The sequence below is a fragment of the Pteropus alecto genome, unplaced genomic scaffold (assembly GCF_000325575.1).
Source record: "Pteropus alecto unplaced genomic scaffold, ASM32557v1 scaffold123, whole genome shotgun sequence".
Classification (NCBI taxonomy): domain Eukaryota; kingdom Metazoa; phylum Chordata; class Mammalia; order Chiroptera; family Pteropodidae; genus Pteropus; species Pteropus alecto.
Window position 1 is genome coordinate 8728759 of NW_006433950.1, and position 15567 is coordinate 8744325.

At 39.4% G+C, this 15567-nt stretch overlaps 1 pseudogene; it reads left to right on the top strand.

The window, feature by feature from the left end:
• LOC102887320 overlaps window positions 1-2020 on the top strand; it is a 4408-nt pseudogene extending 2388 nt beyond the window's left edge.
• Window positions 2021-15567: the final 13547 nt, after the last annotated feature.

Here is a 15567-nt window from a genome sequence, read left to right on the forward strand (position 1 = left end):
AGGATGGACAAGCAGGTGTGGCACCTGAGGGCACCGTGCGTGGTTTCTTACAGGTGGGGCTTAGGCTGGGGCTGAGAATTAAGGCTGGGGAGCAGGGCAGGAGTCAGCATAATGGGTCCCCAGCACTGTGCCGAGGTGTCTGGGCTTTACCTGTACGTCAGGTCTCCTCAGTCTTTCACCATCTGCCAACTGCATAATGGCTATTTTGCACAAATACAGACCATCGATTTTAACTTTAAAAAAAAATCAACAGAAATGTTTAAATGAATCCCATCAGTCATCATCAAAGGCTGTATCTTTCACCAAGGTTTCCTTATATTTGACTTGATGATGTATAACATAAACTGTAGGGGAGGTTCCATATCTGGTCCATTTTAATTCCCTCCTTCCCGCCCCCCACCCCACCCTTTAACTAGAAAAATCCAAAACTCATAGGTCATCGAGACACAGCAGGTGTTTGGTAGTTATTGAACACTAATCAGTGTCTCTGTCTACAGTTTCTTGATATTCTTGATATTTTGATATTATAAAATTCTTGATATTTTTGATTCAAATATGGATAATAAGTTGTGGAGAGCTTTTCCTCCGAAGACTTCATTCAGCTTTTTGTCCACTTGGCGGATGAGCACATTTCTCAGAAACTGAAGGAGCAATAATTGGATTCCCAATCCCCATTTGTTCTGCTGCAGCATTTGGCTGTGCTTTTAGAGATACGCCCAGGAAGAATGTCATCTGCTCCTTTTTTCTAATAAGTGAAGAAAATCCTCAGGTTTGGGAAAAACTCAAATACTGGTCAGTCATGTCATTTACAGCACAGTTCATTCTTAAGAACTAATAACCTCAACATCAGTTAGTTTCTTCTCCATCTCTGTTGAGAAATTTAAACTGTTTTGTACTGATACTATTTTGCACTTGGTCTTAAAAGCACTAGATTGATTTCCGGAGAGGCCACGTATTGTTATCGATGATATTAGCCATGATTTGATGAAATTTTGTAAACTCTGCACTGGGGAATGGTTGCAAGAGCTGCAAGTGGATAACCATTCCAATAAGATCTGATTTCAGATATTGATTTCAGGTATTTCTCATCCTACCTCCTGTTCATAGTCTTCTTTTCAGTTACACACTCCACATGGTTACACCCGAAGATTCAGTTTTCCCAGTATATAGTCGTAGTCCATGTTTTCTCCAAAGTCCAGTTCCTCGTTTACATCCAGGATGCATTCCACGTGTTGGTTATTACTTTTACCACTATTTTTATTTTCAATTAACCCTTTTGAGCTGTCGATCCATTTTTGTAAATTGGAGCCATGCTCCACACTAGTAATAATGAAAACGCAAATTTAATAGACAATGTATGCATCTGATAGACAAAAAAAAAAAAAAAAATGGCCAACGTAGTCTTTACATGCACATGTGCAATATTTGAGGATATGATTAAGAAGTAATAAAGCTCTTCCCTTCTACAGCCATCACTGACGCGCCAGTGGCCAAAGTGAAGTTCAGTTCCTTTGTGACTCCTGACTGGAACAAAGTCTGTAAAAGACATTTCGATGTACCTTCCCACATTCTCAGGAAGATCATGTCTTCCCCTCTTTCCAAAGAGCTGAGACAGAAATACAGTGTTCAGTCCATGCCCATCTGAGAGGATGGTGAAGTTCAGACTGTGCGAGGACACCGCAAAGGGCAGCAAACTGGGAAGTTGCTGCAGGTTTGCAGGAGAAATACGTCCTCTGCACTGAATGAGTACAGCGGGAGAAGCTGGCGGCACGACTGTTCGCGTGGGCACTCGCCCCAGCAAGGTGCTTATCGCTAGGCCGAAGCTGGACAAGGACCGCAAAGAGGCCCTTGGACGTAAAGCCAAATCTCACCAACCTGGAAAGGAAAAGAGTAAATATAAGGAAGATGCCATGGAGAAGATGTGGGAAGAAAGTAATCTTATGTACAGCTTTCATTAAAAACTATTAAAATGAAAAAAAAAAACATTTAGAAATGAGATATTTATTAAAATTATGGTTCATGTGTCAAATTTAAGAAAAAAATAGACACACACACACACAATTATTTATCATTTTCTCCGGGAAGGCTCGACTATCGCAGACCAATTGGGGAGACCAAGGGTTTGAGGATCTCACTTGAGAAATAACTGCTGCAGGTGACGGGGAGCCATCGAAGAGTGTTCAATGGGAGAGTGACGGGTCAGGTTTTAATCTGACCATGTGCGGGTTAGAGGTGGAGAGACTGTGGAAAGGGATGCTGGTTGAGAGTGTATTTCTGTGCCCTAATTAAAATGGCGACAGTGAGGAAGAAGAGTGGGGTGAAAGAGCCAAGAGATCTCTAGGGAGTAGAATTGACAAGACTGAGCTCACCCTGGGTTTGAGGCTACGAGAGGAATGGCTCATGGCTGTGCCCGAGCAATCGCTGGCCCTTGCCCGCCCATCTGTCGTAAGGGCAGACTCCTTAGTCGGCCTCACATCCGGGAGGCCTCACTTTCTCTTGCACTGGGGCTCCCAGGCTTCACCTCCACATACAGAAAGTGTGCTTTCTGCAGGTGGCGCAGCTGGGAGTTGCTACCAGGCACCTGAAATGAGGCTGTCTTTGTGTCTAGGAGCCCCTGAGGGGGTTTTTTCCTGGGCCCTACACCACCACTGGTTTTCTGCCTCCTTCCTAACCACTCACCTCCCAAGCCACTAAGGTCTAGCCAGGCTTGCTTGGGCCCCTCCTGCTCCCTTGGCCTGCCTGGGGCAGTGTTGAAATGCATCCTCATCATCGCTTCCGCCCCTTCAGCCCTTCATTGCACAGGAGGAAGGAAAGCTCAGAGAGGGGAAGTCAAGTCTCAGCTCACATACGAGTCTGTAGTTGACCCACATATGTTTAAGAGATTTTTATATCTATTGTTTTTCTGATTATAGAAACATTTAAAATTTTATTACTATTTTGTCCTCTACACTCTGTCCCCATATGATTTTCTAATTAGGGTTTATTTTATTTTCACAAATCAGAAAAATACAGATACACAGGCATACAGGGATGAGAACCATCTCCTTATGAAGAATGTATGGTCAGCCTCGGGGCTGCTTCCCAGAGTGAGAGCAGCTGTATTAAAAAGCCCAGGCACTTTCTCTATCCTGCTATCTTATTGTGCCAGAATTTATTCTTGTAAACTTTTAATTAAGTTTTAGGTTCACAGTTCTAAGAAATAATAGAGTGATCCAGTATACTCTTCACCCAGTTTCTCCATGTAGTAACATCTTGCATAATCGTAGTAGATATCACAACCAGGAAACTGACTTGGGCAATATCCATTGATTTTATTCACCAGTTTTACATGAACTCAGGGTGTGTGTGTGTGTGTGTGTATGTGTTTAGTACTCTGCAATTTTATTATGTGTGGATTTGTGTAGCCACCATCATCGTCAGGATACAGAGCAAGAATTCCTCATGCTTCTCCGTGATAGCCACAGTCACCATCCCCTGCTCCCAAGCTCCTGGTCACTGTATTTTCCAGATCTATGATTGTGCCATTTCAAGAATGTTCCGTCAAGGCAATCATACAGTATGTAACCTTTTAAGATTGGCTTTTTCATTCACTGTAATTCACTTGAGATCCAGCCAAGTTGCCTGTATCAATAGCTTGTCCCTTCTCATTACGTAGTATATTCCATGGTATGGATGGACCACAGTGTTAAAACATTAACCTGTTGAACTATTGAAGGGCATTTGGGTTGGTTGTTTCCAGTTTTCAGAACTGATTTTTGAAAATTATTTTGTTAATTTCTTCGAAACCAAAAGTTTTCACTGCCATCAGTGAAACAATACATGGAAATATAAAATTATCTTCCTCTTGTTTCCCCAGCAACCAGCGTATCCTTACATTTCTCTCATATGAATGTGTAAATACTAAAAGGAATTTTTTTGTTTGTAGAAAAATATGGTTAAATACTTTACACTACAATTAGCTTCTCACTTGAAAATACATAATGACATCCTTGCAGTAATGATTGTAATGTTAAAGGATAACTTTCCACTTGGTCTTTGAAGTATCAAAACTGGATACGGTAGTGTGCCAGGACTTCCCTGCTACTCCCTACAGAGTGTAGTTGTTAACCCTGGAAATAATGCAAGAGACAACCAGAGAACTCTGAAAGATGGAAAAGAAAAATGAGCTGGTTATGGATAGCAGGCTGGAGGAATGATGTAGAGGGAAGATATTTAATAATCTTCCACTCAAAAGAAAAAAGTAACCTGCACCCAGCATTTCTCAGCCCCCAACCTAGCAGTGGAAGGCAGCCCAGGTGGAAGGAGACCCCTACCAACACCAGGAGAACTGGGCAGCCCCAGCAAGGGGGTTCAGCTGGGAACTCTCTGACACTCAGCAGCTGGGCAGACTCTCTCCATCACCTCTGGTCTGAGACACTCTTCCCCACTGGAAGACAGCTGGTGATCTAACAGTGTCTTTGCCCATTGGGCCTGAGAATCCCCTTCCCCACGGAGACACCAGGTGGCTAGGGTTTCTGACAAAGGAGATCTTACCACAGCCAGCCAGGCCTTGGCTCAGGAAGCAGCTGGCCCCATCGGGCAGCACCAGCAGGAACCAGTGGGAGCTCCAGTGGTACCAGATCAATTAAGCATACCAGAAAACACCAGAAAGGCTCTGAAAATTAAATTGTCTTTAAAGTCACGGCCTACAAAAGTAGGCCAGGCCCACTTACAAAAGTTAAGCCTAAACAGAGTGATTGCCTGCTAAAATATAAGATTTAAATAGGACCCAGAGCCTCCTAACATAATAGTCAAAATGTTCAGGATACAGTTGAAAATCAAGTTATACCAAGAACTAAGACAATCACAACTTGAATGAGAAAAGACAATCAACTGATGCCAACACTGAGATGAATAGTTGTTAAAATTACTTGACAAGGATTTTGAAGCAGTCGTCATAAAAAAGCTTCCACAACCAATGACAAACTCTCTTGAAACCAATTAAAAATATAGAAAATCTCATCAAAAAAATAGAAGTAAAATATAGCTAAATGGGAATTATAGAACTGAAAATAGAATAAATTTTAAAAACTTGCCAGATGAAATCAAGAGTAGAGTGGAAATGACAGAATAGAATCAATGAAATTGAGAGTAGAATTTATCCAATCAGTACAGAAAAAGCTACTAAAAAAAAAAGAGCTTAGAGACAATAACAAGAAATAAAACATTTGTACCATCAGAGTCCCAGAAGGGAACTGAAGAGAGAGTGGCTGAAAATAGTATTCAAAAAAATATTGGCCAGAAACTCCCCAAATTTAGTAAAAACCATAAACCTGCTAATTGAACTAGTTGCGATTTATTTGTTTTAGTTTTTAAACTTATCAATTCATCCAAATAAGATAAATCCAAAGATATCCATGTCAAGACACATCATAATTAAACTTCTGAAACTAAAAAACAAAGAAAAAATCCTGAACACACCAGAGTGAAACCACATATTATATGGGAACACTAATCCAAATGACAATGAATTTCTCATCTTCAACTATTGAGGCTTGAAAGAAGTAGACAACATTTTTCATAAGTTGAAAGAAAAGAACTGTCAACCTAGAATTATGTATCTGACAAAATTATCCTTCAGGGATGAAGGGGAAACTGAAAGAATGTGTCACTAGCAGACTTACCTTAAAAGGATGACTAATGGAAGTTCTTCAAATAGATATGAAGGATAAAAGCCGGGATGTTGGAACATCGGGAAGGAAGAAGGAGAAATGGATAGAGCAGAAATATGGTTACATAAAGTATTTATCCTCGTGATTTTTAGAAATCATATTTGATGAGTGGAACAAATTATAACGCCATCTGGTACTAAAGAAAATATAAAGCGAAGAAGGGAAAGGGACCTAAATGGAAGGAAGATTTCCACACTTCACTCAAAGCAGTGAAACAAGACCAGTAGACTGATGTGACATGTGTATCATAACGCCCTGAGCCACCACTAGGAAAACTATGGAGCGATGCGCTCAAAAATGCTATAAATGTAAAATGGTACAGCTGTTTCGCAAATGTAAAATGCCATGCAAACTGCCATGCCAAATGTAAAATAGTATGGAAGTTCCTCAAAAAATTAAAATCAGAATTAACATATAATTCTTTAGAGAATTACCAGCAATTTCAGTTCTAGGCATATACTCAAAAGAATTGAAAGCAGAATCCCAAAGGACGATCAGTACTCCCATATTCACAGCAGCATTATTCATAGTAGCTAAAACATGGAAGCCACCAAAGTGTCTGTTGATGGATGAATGAATAAGCCAGATGTGGTCTATTTATACAGTGGAATATTATTCAGCCTTGAAAAGGAAGGAAATTCTGCAGTATGCTACAACATAGAAGTACCTGGAGGCCGTTATGCTAAATGAAATGTGAATAAGATCAGAGTCAATGTCCCGGGTGTGACAAGGAAATTTTTGGAGGTATGGATATGTTTATATCCTTGATTCTGGTGATGGTATTATAGTGTATGCTTATGTCCGAACTCCTTGACATGTATACATTAAATATGCGCAACATTTTAACAGCAATTACAGCTTAATAAAGCTGTAAAAAAAAAGAAAAATCCTGGGTGTGATATTGTCCTTCAGGCTTGCAAGATGTTACCAAAGGAGGAAACACAGGGGTCTGTACTATTCCTTTAAGCTGCATGTGAATTTATAGTTATCTTTTAAAAGGTTTAATTATTAAAACAAAGCTTAATACTGAGATTCACAATTGGTTCTGATTAACAACTGTGAACGCTGAGCATCAACCCAAGCAGGCTAGACCTGCTCTGGACCTAACTGAAAACTTTCTTGACTAATGATCAGTGGGACTCGTTTTGACCAGTTGCGCAGGGGCTTATGGCCTCATTCTGTCCTACTCGGTGTAGGGGAGGAAAAGTCAATTCCTCTACCCAACTTAGGTTCTCCAGCAGGGGCCCTGTAAGTTAAATGGACAAAGAGAAAAATAATCAGAAAAATACTCAGCTTATTAACTTGTGCATTGAGTATCCAGAGATGAGTAACTTGAAGAGGTGGCTTAGAAATCAGGCTTATATATAGAATCTTCAACAAAGAACAGTAGTGCATTTTTAGAGATGTGACAAGACAAAGGAAAAAGAGACCTTAGGTCTCTAGGGGCAGCAAATTGTGGGCCGGCAAATATATAGGAAACTGATGGTAGATAAAGTTCTATTAGTAAAAGTTGTATGTAGATTCCTCTGGTACCTTCTCTAGACTGATAAGGGTCTAAAGCTCTCTCCAGAGATTAACCTTTGAACTTCAGGGTAGAGCGGAGGAGAAGGGGCACCTTTGTAAATTTATGCCCTGCTTTTAGGCAAACAAGGGGAGGGCAGAGGGCTTTTCCGGTGCTGTTGCTTAATTACTTTTAGCTCAAAATAATCCTTATGTCAAGTGTGGAGTGGCGTATTCTGCTTTCCTTCACTAGGGCACAAGATTCAATTCTTAATCAGTGCTGTCACTCCCTAACACACATACCAAGACCCGTGACTTCTCCCTTCTCCAGCAGAGCCACCCACTGGTGTGTGTGTGTGTTCCCTTGTTTGCCAAGCCAAGAAATCAGAGGCTCGCATGTGAGTCACGGGAGTGAATTTTGTCTTTCCATTAATCCCAGTGAGCTAAGGCTTGGAGCACTGAAAGCGACGTGACCGAAGCTTTCCATGAGTGAGCGGAATCAGATGTGGCTCTCTGTCTCCAGAGCCCGCATTGTGCTTTGATCAGTTGCGGGAGAGGAGAGGAGGGTGGGACTCAGCAGGATAGAGTTCAGCCCGTGTTTGCCAGTATTAGAGGAGGTGGCTGATATTTAGCAAGCATATTCGTTTCTCGTTCCAATTTTAATCTTTTGACTCTGTTCCCTTACGGTGGTTGGATTATTTTCCAGTAATACTCGTGGTTGAAAAGCAAATAACTCTTTCAGGAGTAGATAACAAATGTGATGTCTGCCAGCACTTTGGAAATTTATAACTAATCCTAGGAGACTGGTCGTTACCTACCAAACCAGATTTCAGACCAGTACTGGCCTGTACCCTGTTAGGAACGGGGGCCTCACAGCAGGAAGAGAGCGGTGGGGGAGCGAAGCTTCATCTGTGTTTGCAGCCGCTCCCCAGCACGAGCATCACCGCCTCAGCTCCACCTCAGATCATCAGGCCTTAGATTCTCATGGGAGCACTGGTCCCTGGTGCCAAAAAGGTTGGGGACCGCTGCATTAGAGTCACACAAAAAAGGTAAGGAAAGCACAGACATGAGTATTCTGCTTTTCTTTCTGTCATAAAAATATTTCTTACAGTAGCATGAATCTCAAAACAATCTGTAATTACTACCTTTATTTTGCTATGTTAAGCCAAGATACCATATGACGGATGAGCAAACAATTAGCTAGAAATGACCTATCTTTTTCTCTTTGAGCTCAGCTTTTGCTGTCGCGGCTTTGGATTGCCATTTGGGAAAGCACTCTCTCATCCTGGGTGCTTTCAGAAGTTTGAGAGTTTTGCTGGCAAAGAAAACTTTCTCTCTGGCTCCCATTCTTGTCTGACAAAAGGTGAACTTAGCATGTGTCTGAGATTGAATAGTATCCCCCCAAAAATGTATGTCCGCCCAGAACCCTTGAATGAAGCTTTATTTGGAAATAAGGTCTTCGTAGCTGTAATCATTAAGATGAGGTCATACTGCATTAAGCTGGGCCCTAAATCCAATGTTTGGTTTCCTTATAAGAAGAGGGATATTTGGGCAAAAAGACACAGACACGTAAGGGAAAATGCGATGGGAAAACAGAGGCAGAGGTTGGAGTGATGCATCTACAAGCAAGAAACACTGAGGGAGGATGCTGGCGACCATCAGCAGCTAGGGGAGACCAGGAAGGATCCTCTGCCAGCTCCTTCGGAGAGAGCACGGCCCTGTCGACGCCTTGGTTTCAGACATAAAGGCTCCAGAACTGTGAGGGAATAAATATCTGATGTTTAAAAAAGAAAAGTGTTGCTGGCATAGACTGGTTTGTGCTGCTAATCTTTTGAGTGCCTTTGTGTTCAAACTGGGAGTAACTCTGATTTAAAGGCCTAGGGCCAGGCCAGACATTACTTTCTTGTGCCACTCATTGATGGAGAACACCCCCAAGACTGTCCTGATGTTTATTCTTTTCCTAATGGAGATCAGAAATGGAAGACGGAAAAAAGATCGATGTTGGTGTCCAAAGTAGGTGGGTTTTCCTTCCCATCAGACGAATGTCCCTGAAACTAATGTGCTTGCTTGCTGGCCTTGGAAGGCTTGGGCCAATCTGTGTCTTAAAGGAATCAAACTTTTTCCCTTCTGTAAACATTTCGGACACATTTGACTCAATAGAGCTTAAATATGTGCACAGTACAAATAGAGGATATATACTTTTTCTTGTTTTCCTGACAAAAGGTTTTTACAGAGTTGGAAATCCTGGAATAGAGCTGGCTGAAGGAGCATAAGGTGTAATTTTTAGAGCATAGAGCTTCCTCAATATTTACATTTTTAAAACAAATTATTCACACCAGGTGGCAGCAGAGATCAAGAGGTAGTGAATCTGATAGACTTTTTTTTTTTTTTTTTTCCGTCTGAAATGAGGCTGAGAATGAAGGTGAATCCAGGCTACTCTATACCTGTCTCTCTAGTTGTGAAACGAAAGATCTGCTTACTTGTAATTTAGCCTAGATTCATGCATCCAATGATTGAACAAAAGTTCAGAGGATTCTACCCATATTGATTCTAGAAGCGAATGAGAAAGGCAGAAGCTGAACTAAGGAGAAAATAGAATAGAATCAAATAAAAACGTTAAGCCGAAGTCGGTGGATGTCTTTTCGTGCACTTGCGCCGTGTTCACCATTGACCTTCATACGGACCTACCAGGGACACAGCCCGTTTTACAGTTGGTAAAAGCGAGGCTCCGAGACATTAAGCTCAAGGCAACAGGAAGAATGGAGTAAGAATGCCACCCGAGAAAACTTGACTCTGCTCTTCCAAAATAGTTTGCTCCGTGTGTGGTGTCAGAAGGGCCCTCTCACGTTGAGGTTCTGTGAAATTGTCTGTGTTCACCAGGACAGCAGGACCTAGGCAAGGGGGCCCGGCCAGGCCTTGGACTTCAGGAGCTGCTCTCCTTGGTCTCACCCACAATTGCAACAAATTTAGTCAGACTAATGGCACTTTCAAAACAGCAAACCAAGTTTTTATCTAGTCAACCCAATCCTTGCACCTCGGTAGCTTTTCTTATTCTCCAGCGTCGTAATTTTTTGTTTTTAGCAAATGGTGTGTGAAAGGGTCACAGAGCAAAGTGTTATCAATCAGTAGCTTAATGATCACTTACCCTTAGTCAAGGGTCATTTAACAGGTGACAGCAAGAAAGGAACTCGAGACAAGCAGACAGAAACACAGCATGATGCTGTGAATTTTCTATGGTACATGTACATATCTATAAATACACAGAGAACTCTGGAAGGACATATGTTAAACCAATAACCATGGTCACCTTGGAGCAGCAGGGAGGCCAAGATTGGCAGTTATGATCAAAGGGAACCTCACTTTTTAAAACAATAGGCTTTTAGTTTTAGGTTTACAGCGAAGTGAGTGGAAAGTACAGGGAGTTCTCACGGACCCTTTTCCCCTCGTTATCAGCATCCCCCACCAGAGTGGTACGTTTGTTACAATCGATGGACTAACACTGACACATCATTACCACCCAAAGTAGATTGTTTACCTTAGGGTTCACTCTTGATGTTGTACGTTCTGGGGATATGGACAAATGTATAATAATGTGTATCCATCATTATGGTATCATACATAAGTTATGGTATCAGAAATTAAATATTGGGGGAAATGATTTGCAAATATTTGCTAAATTGTTGTTTAACCCAGTGAGATGGTGCACCAGTAGTGTGCTCTTACTATTTTCAAGTTCTCCCACTAAGTGCTAATTTCATCTTGAAGCTTCTGACTTCAGATGTATTTTCTAGGCATTCTGAAATCAAAGAATGCGTGGCACACATTCTTATCAAGGCATGCAAATTTATACCTGATTGTCTTAATTAATATTTTATTTAAGCTAAACATTTTAAGGCTTAGTTTTTCTTAAATGCTCCCCTTTTGAAAACTCTTTTAAAATTTCAAATATATGTACAAAGATAAGATAGTCTAACGAACCCCCACCTGCTTCTCACTCAGCTTCGGCAGTGTCAACACCTGCTAATTTCATGTTATCTTTATTCCTATCACCTTTCCCTTCCCACTTGCCAGGGGATTATTTTGAAGCAAATGTCAGACATATCATTTCATCCATAACACTTCAGTACGTATCTTTAGAAGTTAAAAACTCTTTTTGAAGCACAACCATGATTCTTACTACTTTTAACAATAATTTAAAAATATTCTATTAGTACTGTTGGGCCTCTAGACCTGTGGGTTCTGCATCTGCAGATTCAACCAATCTCAGGTCAAAAATATTTAGAAAAAAGTGTTATGTTGTTGCTGATATATACTATGCAGTTAGGCCTGTGCTGTTTGTGTCTATACCGAACATGTATAGACATTTTCTTTGTAATTCCTAAACAATGCAGTATAACTGCTTACATAGCATTCACGTTGTATTAGTTATTTTAAGTAATCTAGTGATGATTTAAGGTATACGAATGGATGTGCTGTGTTATTTTAATAAGGGATTTGAGCACCTGTAGATTTTGGTATCCTGGAACCAGTCCCTCGCAGACACCGAAGAATGGGGATCCAAAGTCCACACATTAAATTTATTGCTTTGCCTCTTGAATCTCTTTTCATCTAAAGAATCTATAGGATTCCTCCCTTTTTCATTCTTGCAATTTATCTGTCAAAGAACAAATTGTTTTTTTTCTTCCAATTAGCAAATAAACTGTCGTTTCTTTGTAGTTTATATATTGAAGGACATTTGTCCTGTAGTTTCTCCATTCTAGATTTTGCTGATTGCATTTTTATGTATTTCCTATGAAATGGTAGTTAGATCTAGAGTAGGTGTTCCAAGTAAAACACAGGATTCCCAGTTAACTTTGAATTTCAACTGAACAATGAAGAATTTATTTTAATGTAAGAATTCTCCATGCAATGTTTGGTCACCTTGAATTTTTATTTGCTAAATTTGGCAACTGTAATCTAGAGACTTGATCACATTCAGATTTGGTTTTGGGCAAGAATACATTCAATATAGTCGTGTACTTCCGTCAGGAGACACATAGTGTCTGGTTATTTCTCTCTTTGTGATGTGAAGAGTGATCCATAGGTTCAGGTTTTGTCAGCCGGATGCATCCATTGTTAATATAACCCCCCAGGTTTTCACCTGATGATTTTGGTAGGTGATGGTTATTGCCCAGAATGATTACTTTGTTAGGGTTTGCAGAATGATATTCCAAGTCTGTCATTCCTTCTGTATTCATTAGCCAGCATTCTTCTATAAAGAACTTACTCTCTGTATGTTTATGTGAGAAAGTTAAGCTCTTAAGTCCAAATTTTGCAAGCACCTAAGAGAGAGCCTTACAAATCTAAAAATAAAATCTTGCTAGGGATTTAGATAACTCATAAATACAATAAATCAAAATATACAGTTAGTAAGAAAAATCTTAAAATATTTCTATATGTTAATAAACTTATACATTTAGAAAATTGAACTCTTCAGCATTTTAAATATTGTCTGTACACTTAACCAAAGTTTCCTAAGGATTACGATGAAAATTAATATGTTAAATTCTCAAGTATATCAGATTGTCTGAAGTGTTTCAAACCACTGAGAACTGAATAAAGCCTATAAAAAGAATTGCAATGATTATACGACTTTCACATCAGGATTGATACAGGATTGACAAAACTTTATTTCCTCATTATCTATTTGGTTATTATTTATGCCTTTCTAGGATTACAAACTCACATCCACTTAAGGGGAGCTGAGTGAGAATCTCAAGCTTGTTTCCACACCTGAGAGTGATTCAGGGCAACCAGCCAAGAAGGGCAGCCAGAACGTGGGAACCTGGGTCCACCAAACCACAGGTGGACAAGCTCAGGCCTTTCTCAGTGTCTGGCTCTCAACTCCACATCTTTGAGTTTAAGTTAATTATAAATTTCTCAACCTAGGGCAGCTGCATTCCAGTCATCTTTCACATTTCATCCCTACCAACCTTTACTTTCTGATTTTGGTAGATGGAATTTGGGATCTCTTCTCTTACCCCCGGCGTGGGTTGTAGCCAGTCTTCCCGCTGCCAGAAAGAGCTCACTGAATTCTTCACTCTTCGTTTCCCTTCTGTATCCACCTCGTGAGCCCCTATTCCAGAGTTGTTTGTTGACATATTGAACTTAGAACTCCAAATAGAATGTGAACAGTGTCTTTGTCAAATTCCTCATTCTTATTTTTTTTAGGTAAAGAACTAGCAATGAGAAATTAAGCAAGTGTCTTTCGTGGTAAGTTTTCAGTAGAAAAGCCAGAACTATAACTCAGGGCTACCTTCCCACCATATTACTAGGTCAGAAGTAGGCAATATGTGATGTTGGGTGTACATCTTAGTTGCCTTAGGTGGATGCCCTGTCTATTCTTTAACTTCTTACCTTCTAATCTTCCATTTTGACATATCTACACGTGAGAGATCACTGAAAAATAAAACTCATTAAACAAATACTGTCATGCAACAAGTTGATTACCTTAAACACAAAAATATCTTTGTAGTCATTGTTCATTCAGTTACATCAAATATTGACATCTTCTGACTTGTTGAAATGGGCCTTGGGACTTTCAGTAAAGGTATTATTTAAAGGAACCTGTATTATTTCCTTTACTATTAAGTAACATATTTCCAATCTAAAGATGGAGATCACTATGGTCTCTCAGTTAACCCAATTCTACTGTTGATTTGTCTTTGTCTTATAGAAACATTTGCAGTTTCTCTTCCATTTGAAATAATCTATTCTGGAAACTACTAAATGTTAAAGTTTATATACTTGCCTAATTCTATATGTACAGTAGCTTTAAAATTTCTATATAATTCTTTAAAAGAAGAATTCAAACTAGAATCTATAGGGTGGCATACTAGCTTGGGGCATTACTATTTTCATAAGGGTGACTATAAAAAGGTGACTATCTTTTTTATTGAAATAGGTTATTTTTTCCTTATGGATGCTGATGGGGTTTTTTTAAAAAAGGCTTTTTCATTAGGATCATTGTGTGTGATCTTGGGAGTGTAGTTAGAAATATCTCAAAGGAGTGAGCCAGCCATGCCTTTCTCAGCTCATAGTGTGGAGAGTAATAAGCATCCATTCTAACCTTTTCAAGAGATATTTATGCATCTCAAACTCTCAGAGGTTCCCATGGCTGGTTAGCTCTGGCTACTATATGCCAAGCTGGACAAAAACTGAGCTAATAAAATCAAAACTAAAAGTAAAACTCTATTTTTTATTTATTTGTAAAAGCATTATTGTAGACATCATAGTCACTTTTTGCAGATGGCATGATTCTCTATATAGAAAACTCTAAAGACTGGACTAAAAAAACTATTAGAAACAATAAACAAATACAATAAAGTTACAGGATACAAAATCAATGTACAAAAGTCCATTATGTTCCTATATACTAACAATGAAACTTCAGAAAAAGAAATGAAGAAAGCAATTGCAACAAAAAGAAAAAATACCTAGGAATAAACGTAACAAAGTATGTAAAGGACCTATACACTGAAAACTACAAGATAGTATTAAAAGAAATTGAAGAAGACACAAAGGAATGGAAAGATATTTTATGTTCATGGTTTGGAAGAATCAACATAGTTAAAATGGCAGTATTACCCAAAGCAATATACAGATTTAATGCAATCCCCATCAAAATCCCAATGGCATTTTTAAAAGAAGTAGAACAAGAAGTCATTAGATTTTTATGGAATCACAAAAGACCCCAAATAGCCAAAGCAATCCTGAGAAAAAAGAACAAGACCAGAAATATCACACAGTCTGACTTCAAATTATACTACAAAATGACAATAATCAAAACAGCATGGTGTTGGCAGAAAAACTGACACACAGAGACCAATGGAACAGAATTGAGAGGCCAGAAATAAACCCACGTATATATTGAAAGGCAGATAATTTTCAACAAAGAAGCCAAAAACATACAATGGAGAAAAGAAAGCCTCTTCAATAAATGATTCTCAGAAAATTAGAAAGCCACATGCAAAAGAGTGAAACTAGACTATCTGTCACCATACACCAAAATTAAATCAAAATGGATCAAAGACCTGAATATAAGACCTGAAACAATAACTGCATAGAAGAAAACAGAGGTACTAAACTCATGGACCTTGGGTTTAGAGAGGATCTTGTGAATTTGACCTCAAAGTCAAGGGAAATAAAAGCAGAAATAAATGAATGGGACTATATCAAGCTAAAAAGCTTTTGCACAGCAAAAGAAACCATCAACAAAACAAAGAGGCAACTAACTTAATGGGAGAAGGTATTTGCAAACAATGCCTCCAATAAGGAGCTAATATCCAAAATATATAAAGAACTCGTACAACTCAAC